The sequence below is a fragment of the Passer domesticus genome, chromosome 1 (genome assembly GCF_036417665.1).
Source record: "Passer domesticus isolate bPasDom1 chromosome 1, bPasDom1.hap1, whole genome shotgun sequence".
NCBI classification, from domain to species: Eukaryota; Metazoa; Chordata; class Aves; order Passeriformes; family Passeridae; genus Passer; species Passer domesticus.
This window is the reverse complement of record NC_087474.1, coordinates 103,283,109-103,295,154: the sequence shown is the minus strand read 5'-3', so window position 1 is coordinate 103,295,154 and position 12,046 is coordinate 103,283,109. Positions and strand designations below refer to the sequence as shown.

Here is a 12,046-nt window from a genome sequence, read left to right as displayed (position 1 = left end):
TACATTAAAAATAAAATCAATACAGGGATAAAAGCATGAAGAGTACAGCTAAAATAATTTATAATAGCTCTATTGGTGATGAAAATCTAAGGAATGAATATTGTGTATAATAAAGGCAATTACCTGAGCTGCTTATAAGGAAAAATACTGCTCTTGGTGTTGGGGGATGGAAGGAGGAGATCATGGAAGCAGTTACATCTCTAATTTTCTGGGTTGAGCTATGTTAGCCCTGGCATAAATTGCAGCAGCCTAGAGGTACATGTGCCATCTGAGGATTGCATTCTGCCCTGACATCTTTGTGACTGTGTCACAGAGGTGTGGGGGAGAGACAGCAAAGGCACTGGTGTCTGCTGGGGATTTGCACACACTGGGAGGTCTCAAATTTCTTCAGTCATCCTCTCACACGTCAAATGCAGGCTTTGGTTGGTTTGCACAACCTAAAGTCCAGTGGAGTGGGTTGTGATAAGAAAACTGGCTTGATATTTAACCTAAGTGATTTTTCTTACTTCTGCATTTATCAGGTAAAAGTTCTCTCTTTAACAAAATGAAGTGTTTAATCTACTATCACAAAGAGTAAAACGTGAATAAAGATTGACTTGACATAATCCTTCTAACTACTCTTGATGGACATCTTAAGATTCAGCTTAATTTAATTGAAATCTTAAACTCTGTCTTTTTGTGAAGCTCTTTTTTTTTATGTCTATGGTTAAGTGAGCAAGGCAATGACGTGCTCCCTTAACAACTGTTCGAGTATCATCGGGCTGATTGACTAATGTTTCTGCCCTTTTTATGCACTTCTGGTCTTCCATCATGGATTTCTCCTTCCTGTGCATATAAGTGGATTTATCTGAATGATAATAAGCCAGATGGTTAGGTGGTAGGCCAGGTATTTTGAAGGTAAGCATATTCTTTGTCATAGACCCATGTTAGCCAGGAGCTCTGCACCACATTTCAAATCCTTCAGCAGTCTCCCCAGGAGGTGGCAGCTGTAGAAGCCTAATGGATATCATCACCTTCAACTGTCAGCTCCTTTTTTCCTGTCTGTCATGACTGTTTACTTCTGATCATACCAGTTGACATTTATGTGTCACAATAGAAAACTGAACCAGTGCAGGAGTAAAGGCGACACTGGGTTTACAGTTACTTCTTGTATCACAACAGGCAGCTGGCAACTCATTAACACCATGTGGAGTGTCAAGCATATAGTATATTAAATAAAATTAATGCCTACAGGCCCTGCAAATAAGGAGATGGCCATAACAGACAATGAAATTACAATGAATGGTTGGAACAGGAATAGTAGAGGTGACAGATTAAAAAAAAAAAAAGAGAGAGAAAAAAAAAGAAAGGAAAAAGGCAGGGGGCAGGAATGAGTCCATAGGCCAAGGTACATGAACATGTCAAGCCTTTGGCTGTCATTCCTTGTCATTTTCTTATTTACCCTCTGAAGAAGGCCGTGTGGCATGGGAGAGTTCTGCCAGGCATCTGGTGACTTACTGGAATCTCTGTGTTTGGCAGGACTGGTAGTGTTAAGATCCTCAAAGACACCCCTGCCACATTCTCTTTAGCCATAATTCAACAGTGGGTGTGAGTACAGAAGAACTGGGGCCAGTTGTGGTGATCCAGGGAGAGCATGTTAGCTTGAGTATGGTCCTGAGAGTGATCGAAAAGTGCTTTTCTTCATAAATAGCTAACATGACTTTATGTAAAGCAGTCTTGGAGTCCTTTACTTAGATTCTCTGGAATAACCACTCTTCTTTTGTGTTAGGTGGGTTATGTGGACCATTGGTCATATGCTTTGCTCTATTTGCAAATACTGCTTTCTGTCTTCTGTCTCATGTAGTGAATGGTTTTTCTGAGCCAGGGGCTTAATTTTGGCAGGTGAACTAATTGAGGCATGTGTATGGTGAAACAAGTTATATAATTTATATCATACGAGATGTTTCATCCCAGATAATCTCAAATTTACAAAGTTTTATATGGCGGTAAAACTTCTTAAAAAAGTAATCAATAATTGCCAATTAATTTTCTATTTCAGAATTTTAAACATAATTTGAACATAAATTGACATTAGGATCTTTTTACTTAACAAGAGTTTTAGATAATTTTTGAATTTTTTAACCTAAATATGTTGGATGGAGGTGCTCCAGTTGTTCTATAGACTACTCAAATACTGTCATGCATTCCAGAAAACATAGCAAATAGTGCCTAGAGGAAATGATGGGTAGAATTTAGTGCAGAAAATGTCATTACAATCATGAAATTTTATACTCACTGGATATTACAAACCACTGAATTTTCCTTTCAGTTCTGCAGGCAAATCCTGTAGACTGCAAATAAGCTATCTTTGGGCACTATTGGGACAAAGCTGTTCCTGCTAGTAGTACATGTTGGCTCAGGTGAGTTCAACAGGCAAGAATTTACACATCACATCAGTCTTTTATGCCATTAAGCTGATGGAAGTATGTTTAAAGAGAAAATGAAGAAAAAAAATATTTTGTTACTTTAACAAGCTGCTTTACAATTTCTCATAAGAAACAAGAACAAAAAAAATGGAACACTATTCATTGTCATAATTAAATTGCTACAAAAAAAATGTGGACCAGTGTATTGTCTCATTAAAAAAAAAAAGGTACCTGCTTTGATTTCATCTTTTGGCAGTTTATTTTATGCATTTATTGTTCGTTAATTAGAGTTCCTACATATTTGCCCTTCTTGCCTGATTGCCTTTGCCTTTTATAGCTACGGCGAGCTTTCCTTGCCTTTGCATTTGAGATGAGCTGAGATAGCCACCTACGGTGATTGCGTCAGTTCCCTTCATAATTTTTATTAATCCTCACTGAGGTTTTTTTCCCCCTAATGAAAACAGAGGTGTCCTGTATTTCATTTTCTTTTTTCATGTTCTCAGGTTCATCTATCATTCTGGATAGTTTCTTATTTCTGTTCTCCACTTCCTCAAGGTGTCTGGGATGCTGTTTTGAGTGTGTGGCCCTGCTAGAGCCATGTATACTGCTAGAATAATGCTCTCTGACTCATATATGACAAAAAGGTCAGGTTTTCAAAGGCTGCAGGGCAATCATGCTGACCCAACTACTGTAGTGGGCTGGCCAGCTTGCTGACAGTGGAGCAGTTGAAGTGACATGCAGATGGCATAGGGGCATTGCTACTTTTTTTGGTGTGACCATAGGATTTGGGGGATATGATGATGATTACAATGATGCAACGACTGTTTTGTTTTTCCTACTATGCTGTCAGAGAACATCCACCAGTATGTAATGAAGTAAAACAAGTGGATCTTGTAGTTAAAGCTTGTTAAAAACTCTAGACATTTTTTTGTATAGCCAGAAGAGGTAAAGCAGCTGCAGTTCAAAATGCAGAATGGAAATACTGAGTTGATTTAATTTTCCGTTTAAATGACACATAATAAATAAAAAAGTAAGTGCCCATAAACTAGAAGGACGATTAAAAAACACAATTTTTTTTTTAGTATTAGATCAGATTACTTAATGTGTTGCTGTATTTATTTTATTATCAGATCAGAGGGGATACTTAGTGAGCTTTGAGCAGTTTGTAAGCATTTGTGTTCAAAATTTTATTGCATTGTTACATGGACAATATTCTTTCATTCTGGGATAATGAGGAAAGGAAAAATCCTATCTTGCATCAAGAATAAATTAAAAAAAATTGATAGACACATCTGAAAAGGAGGAAATAAGATCATTATGTATTTTTTATCTATCTGTGTAGAATTGCCACGGAGCTGGTGACTTGTCTGTCTGTGGCCTTTCTCTCTGCTCAGAAGAATGTACTTTGATTACCACCTTCCCCTCAGATGCTCTGGGCAGCGTAGATCCTGCTTTGTGCTGACTTTATCCAGTAACTGGTGCAGGAGGCAGCAGCCAATGTTTCTTACTGTAGGGAGCAGCGTGATGCTCAGCTGTTGATCACCACAGGACCTTATTCACTCTCCCTTCACCTTACCCTGTTGCTGGGCAGTGTAGGTGCCTCCATCTGAAAATGGTTTCTGCCTGTGCCATGCCAGCAGTGGGGTAGCCAGTCTGTTTCTGGGAGCATCCCTGCCCACTGGGGCTTAATGGGGGCTCTGCTCCCCAGGAACAGAGCAGGGTGTGACCCAGGGGTTGGCTTGCAAAGCCTGAAGGCAGAGGGTGCTGCCTCCTGTGTGCCTACATGCATGGCTTCAACCATGAGGGCCTTCTGTGTTTGGGTTCGAGGTGCCAACAACATCCTGTCACTTTCACTAGAAGTCTCTTGATAGTGTGTATTTAGGTAAGAATCCTGAAAAGATCACTTATTGGGATGGAGGATATTCATAGTGATCTCTCTGCCCCTGTACCATCAGGCTCACAGTGCTACAGGAGACATAGAAATAGTTGATTTTGGCTGGGGATGAGTGGCTGCTGGGGTAGGTGGGCTTTGTGTGGTGGCCGAACTCCCCCAGGAGATCCAAAACTTCATCCGTGATGTGAGGGTGTGATCCCTGGAGGAACAGTGCTTAGTTGGTATTTGATGTTTTTTTAGTCCTTGAGGATGTCACTTCATGGGGTAGAAAGGAGGGCTGTATTTTGTACTACCTTGGATCACCCCCTTGTCTTGTGTGGGTTGGGAATCCCCTGGGACAGCACTTTGCACTGGCCACCCTTCCTGACCTCAATCTTGGCAAAGCCACGAGCATCTATGCTGTCACATAAATGTTCCAATTGATTTGAAAGTAAATTCAGAATAAGAGTGTCTAATTTCAGTAGGTAAGTTAGAGATATTACAGGAGTGGATTCATAAGCCATAAGACTCCTAAGGTGATTTCCCCTCTCCTCAAAAGGACTTTCCTTAAGCTCAAGTAGATAGCGATTTCGTCCTAATCTGGCAGAGACCATCTTACATGAGTGCCTAGATCCAGGCTGAGAGCTACAAACTGCTTCCCCCCTTGGTGGTAGCTCTGTAGGAAAGGGAGACTAACTGGAGAGGCACCATCAACTGTGAAAGCATCCATAATGTCAGGAAGAAATTTCTCTTTACCACATCCCAATATTTTTCTGTTAATGGAAGCTGAGATAAATATGCTTGCTTGCTTTGTTGGTTTTTGGTGGACCTACAATATTCGCTGCATTATTTTCCTGGTTTTGTTTCCCTTTGAGAAGATAATCTCATTTGAAATTTTCTTTTGTTGGTTAAACCTCATTAAAAATAAGATTCTAACAGTTCTTGGGTAGATTTTTCTCATCCTTCTGTCTTTGATCCAGTTTGTCTGGAGAAGGACCAGAACAATTTAGTTTTTCTTTCTGTCCCTCTCGTCTGGTTGTCCATATAATTTCACAGGAATAATTATTTCTAGTGATGCTTTATTGACAAGTTGTTTGAAAACTAAACCAGTGCCATACTTCTCGTAGATATTTGCTTCATTAATTTGTAAAATATAACAAATCAATTTGTAAACATGTTTAATTAGATGTAGGTAAAGATAAATGATGAGTACAAATACATATAAGTTTAAAAAGTTTGAAATGCATTTAGTGGATGTGTCTTTGCATCCATGAAGTCCATTGAAAAAAAATGTAAATCAGTGTAGCTAAATCCTATTGCTAAATGCAGTTTTACTTGCCTTTTTTTTTTTCTTGCAGTCAGCACTGAAAGCACAAAGGCACGGGATTTAGGTGGATTTTTGTTCTAAAAAGAAAGAGTCTCTGTTTTGAGGAATACTTTTATTGGGCTAACTGTTGTATCCTTGACAATATGCATGCACATTTTAAAGCTGTTTTGAAATAGAGCATTTTCTAATTTAGTAATGAATAGCACTGTAGGGTCTTACATACTGCTTTGATTCAATTTTGGGAAATGGGGGCTAACCACGTTAGGTATTTCAAAGCACACTGTATTCTTTGGAGTTGCATAATATAAACCAGTGTCAGTAGATTCTCTGAATGCCTGAATCTGTCCTTTTGAAGGCGTTTGCTATTTATTTCAAAATAAAAGGGTTACCGCAGAGGCACCTGGGCTTGTGAGGAAGAAAAGGGATGCTGACACCTGGCAGATAGTTTCCTGGCGACATAACGGGGTCTAAAATATTGAGGTGGACAGTGCTTCTTTGAGGTAGCGTGTACTCCATGCTGTGCCACATGCTTTAGAGCTACGCCTGACTTTTGCCTGCGACAGCTCCGGCGCTGTGAGCCATCGGAGCCGCGTGTCGCTTCAGGTGTGCTCCCAGAGCCTGCAAAGAATCCAAGCATCTTGGCCGGGCGGCAGTCTGCCCGATGACCTTTTTCGCATGGAGCTCGATGATGGGTTGTGAAGGGGAGAGCTGGTTACAGTCAGGACTGGGGGGACCTGCCGTGGCGTGACGGCAGGTTCAAATCAAACCCAATAGTTGCTTCTTGTACTTTCTTCCCGTGTCCTGCCAGCTTGCTGTATGGCTGCCACAACGGTAACCCTGTGAGTGGCTTGATTGGTGAGGATTTACATGTGTGCTAATTAGAGTGGAATAAATGATTGGCTGTTTGCTGCATCGCCATAAAGGGTGCCCAGATGTACACACTACGTGAACATAATGTGCACGGGCATGGCGCATCAAAGTTTGTCAGCTGCATTACCTCAGCAGGCTTAGGGCCTGTCGGAGAGCATTTGCTGATAATTGTCCCCTATGATTTAGTGTCTGACTTGGTGAAAGTGAAGGACCTCAAAGTACTGTCTTGGCAAGGGAATTTCTGATCGTTTAACAAAAGTAATAAATGAGCTAAAATCTGTCAAAGGAGGCTGAAAAAAAAAAATTAGAGCTAAAAGCAAGCAGTCTTAACTGAAGAATTCTGCATGCTTGGAAATAGTTCGGAACATAACACTAACTAAGCATCAAATTAGCTGCTGCAATTAACAATAGACACTGAACAGAGTGTTTAATTACGCTTAATTTGTTGTGATACAGCACAAGTCTTCAGTTATGAAAATCCCCCAGATGCCCAAGTATCCCCTGTATAGCTAAAATGCACTAAACTTTGCACACTTGGTTAATTTTACCAAAGAAAATACAGAACATTCCTTTTAATTTTAAAAATCTGCTTTAGATGAAGAAAAAATAAGTTTATATTTAGAAATGATCATTCTTTTCAAATCTCTCTTAAATTAAAAAAAAAAATGTGGGCTATATCTTTTTTCATTAAAATATATAATTAAGACAAAATCCCACATGTATCGTATTTATGCACAAAAATCGGTAATATCTGATTACTTTGACAAGTAATTTTGTACTTACATGTTCACAATATTGATAATGTATTAATGTACAATGATTAAATGGTTAAGCTGCCATATTAAAGTTATGAGCAGGAACATTTATCCAGCATAGCTAAGCAGGAACAAAGACTGTCCATTTACAGATGGCATTATTCAATCTCCGAACTGCTCAAAGATGTTAGCATTACGGCATTGATTCTGAGCACTGATACTGTGCCTCACTCCAATGACCCAATAGAGTTAAGTGATAAGGTTAAGTTAATTACTGTATCTGTGCTATACAGCTTCCACATGATTACTGCTGAGAAAGATAGTGATTCTTCTTGCTTTAATTAAGCAAAAGAGAATGAAAAGATATAATTGGTTTTTATAATAATCCTGTCTTATATCACTATCAACAAGCGTCATGTGTTTTTTCTACAACTTTGTTGCACGAATTCCTAGCAGCAAAATTTAAACAGTAGAATGTAGAAGTAAATTATTTAAATCCCTATCCTAAAACACAGTGTCAGCTAAAGAATTAAATAGTTAATAGCTGCACTAATACTTCTGTAGCACCAAAGCACCTGTGACAGCAAATTGTGTACCAGCTATGAAAAATCCATATTTGACAGTTAAAGACCATCTGCTATTAAAAAAAATTCCATTATTACATTACTATATTTTAATAAATGTTTTATTTTTGTTTCTAATAATTATGAAATGGCAGTTCTGTGGTTTTAATGTTGTTTTGTGAACAAGAGCTTTAATAGTGTTTTATTTTAAATTTGCTTATTTATTGTCAAAAACTGTTACTTTTGGTTAGAAGGTGAAAGGGAGTTGTAAAGCCCAAGCAGTCTCTTGTAGGATAATACTATTTTTTTTTTCTAGTCATGCATATAATAAAATATATGTATATTGTGAGGTATGCAAAAGCAGTTTTACACTGAAAATTATGAGTACAGATGAAAGCTGACAGTGAATGAAGAGAGATAGTAGGTAGGTAGGTTTTAGTCCTTCACGAGTTAAGCCCTGGTTCTGCATAGGTAATCCCATGTCTCTGTATTGAACCCTGCTAGGTCTCACAAGTTTACAAAGGTTTGCCCATGCAGACAAGATTATTTTACCATATCCTGCTTATGTAAGTAACCTCATAACCAACTGCTTCAGGTTCTTAGCATTTTCCTAAGTGCTGCATCCTTGGCAGGAAGGGAACACATGTTGCCTTTCATTGTTGCTGCATTACACAGGTGTTGGTGGTTAGTGAGCTGTAGATTTCTGCTTTTTCATTGTGTTATGGTTTTTAAATAGAATTGTGATGTGTCAAATTCATTGTAACAGGAGTACTGATAGAGATTGTTAGATTAAAAATAGCAGTGCCTGTTTTCTAATTTTTCTCTTCGTGAGGGAAGGCTTTTTATTCCTTATCCTGTAAATAGGTATGACTTTAAAACTTCATTGAATAAAAGAAAACTTAGGAAAAGAGTTTTCATGCTGCATATACAAATTTTTAGCAAAGTATTTGGTAGTCAAGGACAAGACGTATATTCTTTACTAAGTACTATGAATATATTTAATATTATTATTTTATTCACAATAGTAAAGTTTTATCTCCTTAGCAATGATTTGTTTGCAAATAGGATGCACTGAGATTAAAACTATGGTGCTGGACTTTTAAAAGCTTCTTGATACCCTGCCTGTGGAAAACCTCCTCTGACTTTGTAGCCACACAGAGTTAGTTGGATAGTGTTCCATTTCTATAGAGGACTTGGATGCAGTGGTATGCAGCTCAAACCATACTTCTTTCTCTCTGTAATTGTAATTTCTTCTTCTTGACAAAAATATTTCCTTGAAGCAATAAACTCTTTAGTATTCTAAGAGAAAAAATAGCTTATGTCCAATGTTTGTGGTATTCTTTTTTGATAGCAAGTGTGTTTAGATGCTTATTTTGTGTTTATGTAAACACTGAAGAGCTGCTGTTGCAGAACTTGTTTATGAATAGAGAGAATCTTGTGTGTAGGGATCCATGGCTGCCATGCAAGGAGATCAAGGGAAGAAAGAGGGAGAGGTATTCCAAATTGTCAAAGTCTAACATTTATTCATATTTTCAGAGTAGTTAAGGGTCTTGTTTGGAAGGAAAGCACTAGGACTTGGAGCAGAATAGGGTATGAAGGTATGAAGTAACATGCGGACTGTTTTAAGAAATCTTATTTGATTTTGTTTCTAGTTAATTCCATGAATTTGAAAATTTCAGATACAGGATTTATTGGACCTTTTCTTTCATTACGTCTCTACTAGTCTCTGCTCTCTCATTCTCAGAAGAGAAAAGTGAAGTAAATAATCACTCTTAATTTAGGAGATATACTAAAGGATATGCTAAGAAATTATATATGTGGCTCAGTCAATATTAAGGATTGTATGGGTTGGCAGAGAAATCAGGGTGTTTTGTGGCTTGGGGGTCCCTGTATTTTCTTGTTCAGTGGGTGAACTGAGGATTTCCAGCTCTTTGCCTGTCAACCTGATGTCTTTTGTCAGCTCTGTAGTCAATTTTTTAAAAGGCTCTTGACATTTATTGCAAACAGATGCAATGACAATTGAAACATTTTCTTCTCATTCTTTTGTCTTAATAAATGTATTCATCTTGAAAGCAGAATCTCTTTTTCTCCTCACTTGAATGTTATAGTTTGCATTGGTGATGGGAAAGTAAAGCAATTGTGCAGAAAATGAAAAAGCATTTTATGAGAAAGAATGCACTGAGAATTTCTGATTTTTCCATGTACAGTAAATATTTTGAAATGTAAAGAACATCCCAACTTCTGAATTCTTAGTAAGTCTTCAGATAATGTAAGCACAGATACAGAAGGCAGACATTACGTGCTTCATAATGATATCTGCTCTCTTGCTGTTTGATTGCACAGACAATTTGACAGTGATGGACATTACTCATGCTTAATTATTTTTGAAAACATTTCTAACATTTAATGACTCTTAGGAAGAGAAATGTACAGGGGACAATTTCAGTCTTCATGACAACTGAGCATCCGTGTCCCTTCAGTACTTTGACATGCAGTGTAATACAGCAGAGCTAACAGCTGTGAGTAAGCTGAGCCCATATAGCATTTCTTTCCTGACATATGATGGGTTAGCACTGTGTAATAATAACAATATTCTTTAGTTATGTGCTTCTTAATGTATCAAGATGTTTACATATTTCAGCTGAGGTGGTGCTTATTTCATTAGGTCACATTGAGCAAAAGCAGCTTGTAAAGTTGCTTTCATATGTCAACGTAATGATAAAATGAGTTTGAGGCCTTTATGATCAAGAACATTTTCTGCCTCTTTTTAATGATATAGAATAGTAATGACCTGCAGTTTCATTTATTCTTGGAAAAAGTATAATTGCAAAAATTAACTTGTCATACACCACAGCTCAGCAAAGTTACTTTCCTATAAGTCTGTGGTCACAGTATGTTTTTTTGCAATTCAGCATCTGGCTCTGTGGGGTACTGATGGCTGCTATGAAGTAAAGTACCAGGGTGAGCAATTAAATGTAAAATGACAGCATAAAATATGATCATTACGGTTATACAAAAGACACATTTATGAATTTTGCAGATAACTGTCATTTTTTCTACTCATATTTGCTCTTTCTTTGTTAGCTTAATATTTCTCGTGCAATTCATTTTTTTTCCTTCTAAAAAGTGAACAATGCCTTTTTAATTATCCTGACACTTGTTTGTGTCTTTCTTATTTGTCACATTTGAAGGCTAATGATAACTCTTTCACTTTGTTCTGACACTATACTTTCAACTTCATTTCAAAATCAAGGACTATTTTTTAAATTAACATGAAGGTTGCATGATTAGGCTAGAATTTCTTATGGAAATCAGTTTGTGTAGTGTTGATCAGATAATGTGCTGCACCTGAAAGAAAGATTATCTGTGTTCAATTCTCAGGGGCTAGCAGGCAATGTTTTGAAGTGTGCTTTTTGAATTTAGCTTGTGTTTTGTCATTGAAGAGAGAAGATTGGTCATGATAGAAGTTATTTAAGCCATATTAAGTATCAAAAATACTGTATAGATCTTTCTCTGTGTGTTTTCTTTGCAAATATCTGTTTCCATACTAGGATAAGAATCCTTTCTGTAGTTTATATTTTTGCTATTTTGGGTGGGAGTTGTGTTATGTTCATAAGATATATATATATATAAAAATATAAATATACACACACTATATATATGTAATTATATGTAATATGTATAATATGTAAGGATACTGATTATGATAGTGCTTTCTACCAATATCTTTTGGATATAGTGAAGAAAAGGGAAAAAAATGGAAAAGGAAAATGACCACAAAACCCTAACATTCCAGAGAATCCTAGCAATGCAAATAAACCCATTGTATTTCTGTTCCGATACTCTCACTTTCTCTTGAAAAGCACTCACTGGTTTCTACTGCTGCCACAAAGGACACTGCAGCAATACACAGCTTTATGTGCAATTTCGAAAACCCTAGCACCCAGCAAGGGACAGGGGAGCAAAAGTTCTTTTATCCTCTTTCCCACAGAAGTCATAACCTACTTCCAAAACCTCATTAAGGATGGCAGTCATCAAGATTGCTGAGCAAAAGGTGTCTGTTTACTGTGTATTTTTAAAACAAGCAAAACCTAGCACTAATGACTAATTATTTACGTTTGCTCTCACTAGAAAGCGAAGTGCTCTTCCCTTCCTTTTCTCCCATAGTAGCTTTTCTTAAATGCGTGTATCACCCTGGAGAGCATGTGCCTTGTGAAAGTACCAAATGCTATTTAAATGTCTGAATGGGGGAG

The 12,046-nt window shown here is 37.4% G+C and overlaps 1 protein-coding gene across 10 annotated transcripts in view; it reads left to right on the top strand.

The window, feature by feature from the left end:
• Positions 1-12,046, top strand: part of ZNF407 (zinc finger protein 407) — a 333,728-nt gene that overhangs the window by 87,051 nt on the left and 234,631 nt on the right. The window lies entirely within an intron of this gene.